The 10,338-nt window shown below is 36.9% G+C and overlaps 1 long non-coding RNA gene across 2 annotated transcripts; it reads left to right on the top strand.

Annotated features, from left to right (window-relative positions):
• The first annotated feature begins 2,888 nt into the window (after positions 1-2,888).
• LOC117104583 lies at positions 2,889-5,531 on the top strand. Of its 2 annotated transcripts, XR_004444785.1 has the most exons (4): positions 2,889-3,128; positions 3,452-3,726; positions 3,996-4,074; positions 4,806-5,531. It is a non-coding gene; the product is annotated as an uncharacterized LOC117104583 (long non-coding RNA). The 2 variants fall into 2 exon arrangements; XR_004444784.1 differs by having other exon boundaries at positions 2,889-3,726.
• The last annotated feature ends 4,807 nt before the right edge of the window (positions 5,532-10,338 follow it).

Here is a 10,338-nt window from a genome sequence, read left to right as displayed (position 1 = left end):
CCGGAATAAAATCATCGTCGTCATCGAATTCCATTATTAGTAAATTTATGAAATAATTGCAACAAAAAAACTCTAGATTTGGTAAATGGTGTAATATTTTACCGCACTTGAAAAGTTAACGCAAGCTTGGAACTTTACCTTATAAATATTCATGCAAAATTGCCATCCTGTACGTTGATTAATATTCATGAGTCAAAATTCGCTGTAGCGTAACGTGAATATTAAACGAGTCAAATATGACCGGGAATTAAGTCACAACCGTTTAATAAAGAAGCAGTTGCTCTTATTACGATAGTGGTGAGCTGTGGTTTATTAATATTCTGAGTATCATACATGGCATGCGAAAAACACGTATTTTTCAAATTTTAATGCATTTTCATGAAGCTTGGGTAATTTTGGGCAATTTTTGCTGAATCTTGAGTAATTTCGACCCAGACATTGGGTATATCAAAAATTGTGAGTGGTCATACACACTGCCCCGGTGTGTTATTCATTTGCATCTACTAGGCCAAAAGAATATAGGCTAGGCCTACGTGTTTGCAAAATTGGATAACCTGAAAAAAAAAAAAAAATAAATGTATGGCTCGCATGGCTCGCTGGCTCGCATGACTCGCACGTTGGCTCGCATGACTCGCTGGCTCGCACTTTGGCACTACTCCAACAAAGCCCCTATATCATTTCCCTGCTACGAAAACATGTTCAGTTTGAACTCAAATTACGCTTCTGTACGAAACTGTAAGAAAATGAGACATAAAAAAAATGATAGTTAACAAGTTGCATAAACTATTTGTCCTAGTTATAAAATGGAGATACGTGCGGAAAATATAAAATATAACCTTTAAAACTTATCAAAAACCCATGAAAATTACAAATGACGGTGTACGAACAAACACATATATAACTCCACTTCAAATAGTCGTAACTTTTTAACGAAAAGGCGAATTTTTATGCGGTTTTTTGTAAATTATTGTTCGTAAAACTCTCTTGAGATGCAAATTTATTGAACAGCGAAAATTGAATAAAAAAAAAAGCTCTGCGCATGCTCTACTGGTCGTTTGTCACGAAATTATTTTCTCTACAAAGACAAAATTCGGATCGTCGGAAAAGTACTCTATTGACAAAAGACAGGCAGTTACTCACGGTTCTCTTAGTACACCACACTTCGCTCATTGGCTGTAGATAAGTAGATAAATGTGTTTTGACTCCTTCTAAATAACAACTCCCTGGCCTAACTAGGTAAGGCCTTTCACTATTCCCTGATTTACCTCATTTCATGTAGTGACTTGTCGCCTTAAAATCCCTAATTACTTACTTGTTTTAATGATGAACAAACGAACGTCACCATTCGATGACACGTAAACACATTCGCAAAAAGATCACCAACCGTTTAGGCCAAACAATCCAGTGATCTGATTGGTCGATAGTAGGGTAGTCGCCACAACGCTAAATTCAGAATTTGGGGTAGTCGCGAGAGCTATCACAACGCAGATTTAGTCAGTAAGGTTTATGAGCATGCGCAGATGTCTGCAACGCTCCATTAGTTCGTAGTCGATTGGCCGAATCAGTGAGCCCTGTTGAGTAGACGGCAATGACGTCACCTGCTGAAAGTGGAGTAGACTGACCTGCACCCCACTCGCGAAGATGAATTGGTCTACCATCAGAGTTGCCACTTGGCCTTTTTGACGGCCAGATTCCTCAAATCTGGCCGTATAAAAATTAGCCTGGCCGTAGCATTTGAAAAGTCACGGCCAAACTATATTTGGCCGAATTTTGGAAAAGATTACATTTTTTTCAATATAGGCCTAATATAACGTAGACTTGTTTTGGATATTTTGTTTTTGTTAACTTAAATTCTGTATTTGATTCTAATCTTGTACTTGTTTTTACCTGCAATAAACACTTAATATGTTTCCCGATTCAGTCGATTTGACGTAAGAGAGTTTATTTAAAAGGTAACAGTTACATTTAATAATTTAAATTGTTCGGATGAAATATATTGTTTATGAAGTTTATCCTCGTTTAAGCTTTATGAAGACAGTTCCATCTTACTAGTGGAGGTTCTATCTCTTTTGAATATTAATTAAAAACTTAATTAATTTATTATTGCCCACTTGAATCGTATAGCCCAAGGTGCGGCAGTGTTCTTTATGTAGAGCGCCATATATCAATGCTCATTCTGGTCCGATGGCACCTCCAATTTCAAGCAAGTTTTGCAGAGACTTCTCTGGAGTTAGGTTGCATATGAGAATGAAGAAGATAATTCTGATAGCAACATTGATTTATTGCTTTAAGTACTGCGACAATAACATTCAGAGTCGAATTTCGAAAGTTTAGATAAAAAAGTACTTATAAAAGTTTTCATAAGTTTGTTTTAACGCCAGTTTGTGTTACCTAACTATATAACTTAATTCATTCTAATTAAAGAGAGCCACGGATTTGCCAATAACAGGCCTTTAAATTTTTTTTTTAGATCGACTACAATGTACAATAATATTTAATACATTTAAATCAAATTTAGATCAATCTTAATATTGTGATTTTAAATAGCAGAGGTGGATTTAAATAGGAGGGGTGGTAAATAAAGAAAAGAAAAAAAAAAGAAGTTTATTTCCGGGCGTCTAGAAAAGACAAATTTCTTCTAAGATGGTGTTATTTCGATCGGACCCACTTTCGCCCCCTCTTCCCCAACCCCCCTTTTTTTTGCCCCGGTCCTCCCCCTTTCGGACGGACATCTGGATTTTCCCCTGAATTGGCCTGCATGAAAGAACATAGGCTATTTATTTTTAAATTGTTCTGTGTACATCATTTGAATTTCTTCAATTTCAAACGAATGACCGCTGATGTTCGTATCATTTTTGTAGTATTTTAAATGAATGTACACACTGTTGTCTTCTAATCGGATTAAAATCTGGCCGAATTTTGGCCGATATCGAAAAAAAGTTTGGCCGATTTGGCCGTGAGATGGCGTGTGTTTGGCCGTGAAGCCTGTTGACTATCTGGCAACCCTGCTACCAATTCCGATAAAGTTTTCCTTATTAACCAGTCAAAACTTTCGTTGAAAGTAAACATTTAGGAGGATGTCACTCCGCTGCATCACACTCAGGAATGCTATGCAGTAAAGATCACTGGTAAGTAAGAAAATCAGGGAAGGCCTAATAGGGGGCCTAGGCTCTCGGCCTAAGGCTAAAATGCCTATTTTATTACTACATACATACAGTACTACTTGGCGGTCCTACTAAATACCACACGGAACCACTCGCGACCACACGGGACCACTCGCGACCACACGGGTGCAAAAATGATAAAAATATTACCACACGAGAGTAGAAAACTACTTAATAATCAATAGAAACCAACTTTTAGTACGGTAATTATCCAAAATACGGTAAAATATATATGAATATATTAAGACTAATAATTTTACGTGTGCATTTCTTCCTTTTCCTTCCAGGTGAGAATGGAAGGTGATGTAGATCATGAGTGCACCATTTGTTCACTGTGAAATCAAATCTTACCCGTCATATGAAGCTACATGATGAACACGAGAACTGAAGAATGATGTTTGTTGTCCCCACATGAAGTGCCAAAAGCAGCTCCTGGAGTTTGTCTACCGATTTCCTGCTGTGAAAATTGATCTTGATAACCGCTTGAAAGTAAGACATGAATAATGCCAATAAGAACAACCCTTCAGTAATTGATAGTCAACACTATTTCTCAGCATCCGTGGTAATTACCCTTTATGTACATTTACTACTACAATACCAACATTACATTTAACATTAATTTATATTAAATATTATTATTTACTTATTTAATTGATTATTTATTATTAATTATTATTTAATTATTTAGTTTACTTTTTAACAGTTAACTAAATTATAACTAAATTTTAATTTTAATTAATTTACAAATAAAATTTTAATTTTTTTTATTAACTCTTCCTGTTTATTTCCCTTTTAAAATAAAGTTGTCATATTTTTACATTTACTTTCCAGAAGCACAAAGAGAAACAAGAACCACTGACAGACCTGGACCCAGATTACATTGAAGATGCTGAACTGTTGGCTGTTGCAGGTATGTTGGAAGCTCTTATGTGTTTGTGTACTTGCATTTATTAATGCAGATAGTTAGTGAAGGGAAAAAATATTCTAACTTTAAATATTAAATGCATTTTGACACCTCCAGTAGAAAAATAAAGAAATAAAGAAATTTAAACAAGGAATGTTTAAGATGACCAACAAATAACTTTTTTGTTTATTTATTTATAATTTCCTTTCTCTATAATTTCCTTTCTCTCTCTCTCTCTCCTGCCCCCCCCCCTCCTCTCTCTCTTTCTCCAATTTTATATTTTAAGAAGAGATTACATTGTTAGAATGCAAAAGTGAAAAAAAAGGAAAAGTTAACTAAAAAGTTAATTAAAATACAATGGATTTAAGATAGATGTAATTTAAAAATGTAAGTGACATTTAATTCTGGGTTGGTCGATCAGCCTATAATTGTCATGATTCACTGCAAATACCCACCCCATGCATTTTTGCAAAGATACCAATAGTCTTGCACGTCTAGCGTGATGAGACTTGTGCTTTTAGACTCAATCTCCAGAGCTCTCATGCCAGCCACCTGAATATCAATTACAGCCTGGAAGGGTTGGTGGATGGAACAAAAAAATTAATATTAGATTTTATAGGAATTTACAAAAATGGTTTCTGTTGGGCAATTAGTTCTTTGTTCAGTATAATTTTGTAACGGATTGACTGGACTAACTATACATAATTGTTATTGATAATAGTTATTTTCTTTTTCAGATGTGCACTTCAGGCCCTACAACACTGTTCTGCTTGTCATCTCATAAAAACCTACAGGCACAGGTCACAGATGCTGTTTCTTAACTATGCAAGTTTTAAAGTAGTAGCAGTTGCGATATTGTCGTTAGTTGTGTAGTACATTTTTGTTTTCCATGGTAATTTAACTTTGAATGAAGCCCATTGCCGTTAATGCGTGTGTTGCTCATTGGTAATTAACATAATTAAAAGTTCACCCGTTAATTTTTCACATCATCACCATAATTCTCATCGAACATCTCTTTACTTAAAATGTGTATAAATTATATACTGGCACTGTATTATGGCCACCATGGGTCCCCAAGGGCCTACTAGCTGCAATTTCTAATTTTAAATTCCAAACTTGGAATCATAACAATGACATAACAATTTTAAAAAATAAATAAAACAGTGAGTCAATTTCCAGTTAAATTGAAATTATTCTACATAAATGTTTTTTAATGAAATTATAGTTTACTGCAGTTACTTCTATATTGTTGTTTCTGATGCTGTAAGCATTTTAAACTAAGTACAGAGACCACTGTAATTTACAGTGAAGCCTTTCCTGATAAGCTGCTTTTGCTACTATTCTACTATCACACACTATGTGTGTAAGATTTTTAAAGTACAGTATATCTATCTATGATGTATGATATCAAAATGTCACTGCTGTAAATTGTTAATAAAGGACCTTACAAATTGATCCAAGGATTTACTGAGTTTAGTACTATTATTATTTTTTTGTTATTCCTTTAGGCCACAGCGAAGGAATTACCACAGCAACTTAATGGTGATGATAATGATGACGCTGATGATGATGATGATGATGTTTTAGCATTTATATAGCGCTCTTTACTGGAGTCTCTCGGCGCTAAAAATGTATGAAATATGAAAAAGATTCCGCAGCCAGGATTTTCAAACAGTTTATATCAAGGTGGACCCATTTTACGCATAAATTAAAATAATGTTTTTATTAATATTTAAAAATGATTTACAGTAGGCCTAGATCAAAATGACAAACACTACACGTATCGTCTTTCTGAACCTGTCAAAGTGCCGTCGCTTTGGAAACCGCTCGGGTGCTGCCTCCGATGATAGGCGAATGAATAGTGTGACGTCATGTCATTTTGAGGGATGGAATCTAGTGCCGACCATACTGTACATGCAAGTGGACTATGTAATCATTCAAGCAGAAACTACTTAACAGGCTTCTCCTTTTTCATCAAGGGTAGCATTTATATGGCCTGTAAGTAAAGATAACAGATCAGCAGTTGACCTAGAATGCCTAAAACCAAATTGGCAGTCAGTGAGAAGTTTGTTGCTTTTTAGATAGTCAAGTAGCTCTTCATTAACAAAACATTCAAAACTTTTACCGATAACAGAAAGTAGGCTAATAGGTCTATAACTAGATGGTTGGGACCTTTCGCCAGCACCCTTAAAAGTAGGAACAACTGAAGCCAGCTTCCAAGGAGATAGAAATACCGAGTTAGCTAGACAAGAATTGTACAGCTTGTACTGAAGAAAGCTCAGGACTACACATATTAAGGATTATTACAGCTGGGATTCCATCAGGGCCTGAAGCCTTACGTGAATTTAATTTGAGAATGACTTTAGCAACCTTCTTTGGAGTGATGAGTGGAGTATGGATCTTCTCTTCGGTTCTCAATGGAAAATCAGGTAAAGGGCAACCACTATCATCAAGGGTGGAGTTAGCAGCAAATAATTGAGCAAAGACATTTGCCTTGTTAACAGGAGATGTAATTACAACGGGTCCTTGAAAAAGAGGAGGGATTGAGGATTTATTGTTGTTGATAACAGAGTTGGCAATACGCCAAAAGTCTCTTGAGCCAAGTTGCTGAGAGGAAATTGTGTTAGCAATTCGCTCGGCATAATGTTGTTTAGCATCTTCAATCACTCTCTTGCACCGATTACTAGCTTGCCTAAACAACTGCCATGAAGCTTTAGATTTGGTCCGAGTGTGTTGTTTAAAATAATGATTTCTGTGAGCAATAGCTACAGAGCAAGATGAAATTTTCTTGATGGAATATAGGCATTTATAGCCACATGAATCAATCAACAATCTCTACAGCGGCCAGCTCAGGGCCCAAACCAACAACGGAAGACCACGGAATGTCAGATAGAAACGAGCGCAAACCATCCCAGTCAGCATTATGAAAATTATAAACAATACGATGATAAGCATACTAATCTAACATCCCTCTTTTTAAGGAAATGAGGTTGTGTTTATGTATAACAATTTACATGAAATATATATGAATACTATATCTTGCTACATTGTCTCGTGTCATTGTTGTGGTTCTGTCTGATTAGTGTAGTATCTGCTATGATGTAAAATTCACAAAACAATCAATGTCCATTTTGTATACAGTATTTCCATTAGAATTATTATGATCTTTGAATCTTTCGGGCAAGAATCTCGTTTAGACTTTTCTCCGATTTCTTTAGCATGTTTTTGAGTGTTTCGTTCGCCCCCCCCCCCCCCATTGGCTTGTTGGTGGTGAGGAGCACTTGTTCTGTGGATAATCTCGTGTGTATTGCAGAACTCTGTAAGTGTGTCACTGGTAAGCTGCGGGCCGTTGTCTGAAATCAATATAGTGGGGTTACCAAAAAGTGAAAATATCGTTTCAAGCTTGTTGATAACTGTATTACTTGTTGTATTCATCATTTGGTCTACCCATATCCTGTGAAGTAATCAACTGTTAAGAGAAACTGCTTGGCTCCAAACTCAAACAGATCAATCCCAACGATTTCCATAGCTTCAGATATGTGAATAGGTTTCACTGGCAATTTGGACTGATTTCTTTGATTGGTGATCAGTTTGCACTATGATAACAGCATATTTCACAGCTTTGGTTGATCCACTCCCATTTTCCTTAATGTTTATTACATCAAGATTAAAACCATAGTCTGCTGGGTCTTCAATGTCATCTGGCAGTACATTTACTTCATGTGTATGTCTTGGTTGCTTTTGACTAGAAAGACATTTCGTTGCCCAGTGGTTTCTTTTCCCACATTTTTTACATCTATGTAGAATCTATGTCGTTCATACAAAATGTTTCTTGTAGGCTTGAAATGCTCATGTAACTTTGTTAGTATCGTGTCATGGTCGTTCATCTCGTCCTCTGTAAGCCCTAATGTTCTCAGTCTTTTCCGACAGTCACCTCCCATAATGGATCTGAGTGTAGCAACTTGAATATTGGCGTTTTTCTTATCTAAGCCTACCGCTATACGGTAATCTGTCCAGGCCTCCCTGAACGATATCCATGACTTCTCGAGGTTGCGTGTAAATGCCATAGGCTGGGGCGGTGGTATGGCGTAGGCCATGATAATACAAAGTCTCGTTCGTACGGTGTACGCTACTCACGGTTCACGTTGTGACTCGTTGGACGCCGTGGTACGACGTTCTCTTGGCGTGCAGAGTGGCTAGGCCTAGCTGAATGGTTTTATTTTATCGTTTACGCAAAGGAATCACCTCAAAGTGGCTTGTCCTTTGGTCGGGGTCACCATGTTATGTTTCTTGAACACCGATTGTAAAGATGACAACGTCAAACGTATATAAACAACGATAACAATGAGTTTTATTAAACTTCAAAATCACACGTTTCCATGGGTGCAAGTCATGCTCTGCAACAAGTCAGATGCGATGCTTGCATCCAACATACTCTCACTTAAGGCAAGAATGTCCGGGGGATTACTAAAGACAGAAGCCTGAACAGAAGCAAAATTAGAACGAAACCCACGTGGAAAACTGAATAAGAGGTTTAGCACGGGTTGACGGGTAGACACGTGCAGGTTAGAGGATTTTTTTCTTTTTTCATGAATTGTCTCAGAAATGTCTCAGAGGAATTCTAAGAAAAACCAAACATACGTTTGCCGTATACCAGGCTTACTATTTGGAACCCAACGTATCACATTGCCGTAACAATGCCACTCTGATGGCCTCAGGACTGTAACCGAAGGTAACTGCACGGACCGTCATCCATGCATGTCCATGGCAATGCAGCAACATCGACATTTAACACTTGCTGATAGGTCAGCCTCTGAAAGCATTACCAGTCAGTTAGGGACCCTGTACTATCAGGCGGCCATGACCTGGGACATGTTTAAATCCGGTACCCTTCAGAGAGAAATTAGATGGTAAATATTAGAGCTTGGATAGGGACATTTAGTATACAAGGGGCACCATAAAAAACCAGAGGTTAGAAAAACAAAAACCAGCAGCCCTAAAGCTATGTCCTGAAACAAAGTAAAGGGTGGGGTAATGAAGCTGGGTGAAGACAAAGTCTCCTACCCCATATTTAATTAGAGGATGGCCGTTGGCAAAAAGAAAGCTCATCCGCCCTTCGGAAGGTCTTATTTTTAATCCTCCAGGGTATCCACACACCCACCTCACATGGATAACCATGTGGGGGAGCCGGTTTAGTCGCCGCCAAACCGACCATGAGGCAGGTAGTACTGGGTTACATGGTACCAGTAAGTAACAGGGGTTCTGACCTGACCTGTTCATAAGTGCTTATCAGAAAATCATCCCGTATTTTGAAGAACAAAAATAATTGCATCTGCTTGAGGTTTGAAGTTAATGATGATCTACTTAAAATTTAATTCAATTTCTGAAGTGTTTTTATTTGTTTTTCGGCAGGCAATATATCTTATAAACAAACTAAAATAATCAAATCAAAGGCATGTTTTTCAACCAACTACTATTCCCACTGTTTTCTACATGTACAGTAAATGAAACCGTATCGAAATTAAAAAGATTGGTTTGTCAAAATTGTTTTTACCTGATTTTTTTTGCATGCCTTACAATAGATGCAAACCATAAATACAACCTGCAACCAAGTACATTACTGATGTCACATGCAAACATATTTCACAATTCACATAAGCTGAGACAACTAAACTGTATAATTCTCAGATGAAAGTAATAAATGCCATCTTGATTCTATATTTCGATTTTCTTCATTCATCATATCAACATTTTTATAAATTTTTGTTCACACTAGTGCTTTTTTCATCTCTCAACTGAATTCTGAGTCACTGAGTGAGTAGGTATGAGACCATCAACCATATTACAGGGCGCAGAATTAATGCAAGTGAATTATAATATTGGCTAGTGGTATTTCAACCGCCTTCCAACCCCAAATTCAACTCTCTACCACCACCTGTGGTTGCGGAGATACAAGGACCTTATAGCTTTGACCTTGACATTTGACCTTTCGCCACATTTTGAAAATATGTTACCAAGCACAAAATGATTCTTGGACCACCCTGAACCAATTTCTGAAGTAAAATTCTCTGCACTTCAAGGTGCATACAAAACTTGGTCTGGTTCCTAGGGTATTAGACATACTGATTGATTATTTTATTGGAATGATCAATATACATATTAAACAAGTATTCATGGAAGTTGTGTTTAAGTAAAATATATGTATTTAAGAAAGCAAAAAAAGGTCCGAAACGAATTTGTGTAGAGCATACACAATGGAATCAGGCAGAC

This window comes from Anneissia japonica, unplaced genomic scaffold (genome assembly GCF_011630105.1).
Source record: "Anneissia japonica isolate Jap-2015-1 unplaced genomic scaffold, ASM1163010v1 scaffold23155_len15486_cov182, whole genome shotgun sequence".
NCBI lineage: Eukaryota > Metazoa > Echinodermata > Crinoidea > Comatulida > Comatulidae > Anneissia > Anneissia japonica.
Note: the sequence above shows the minus strand (reverse complement) of the source record. Positions and strands in the feature narration are given on the sequence as shown.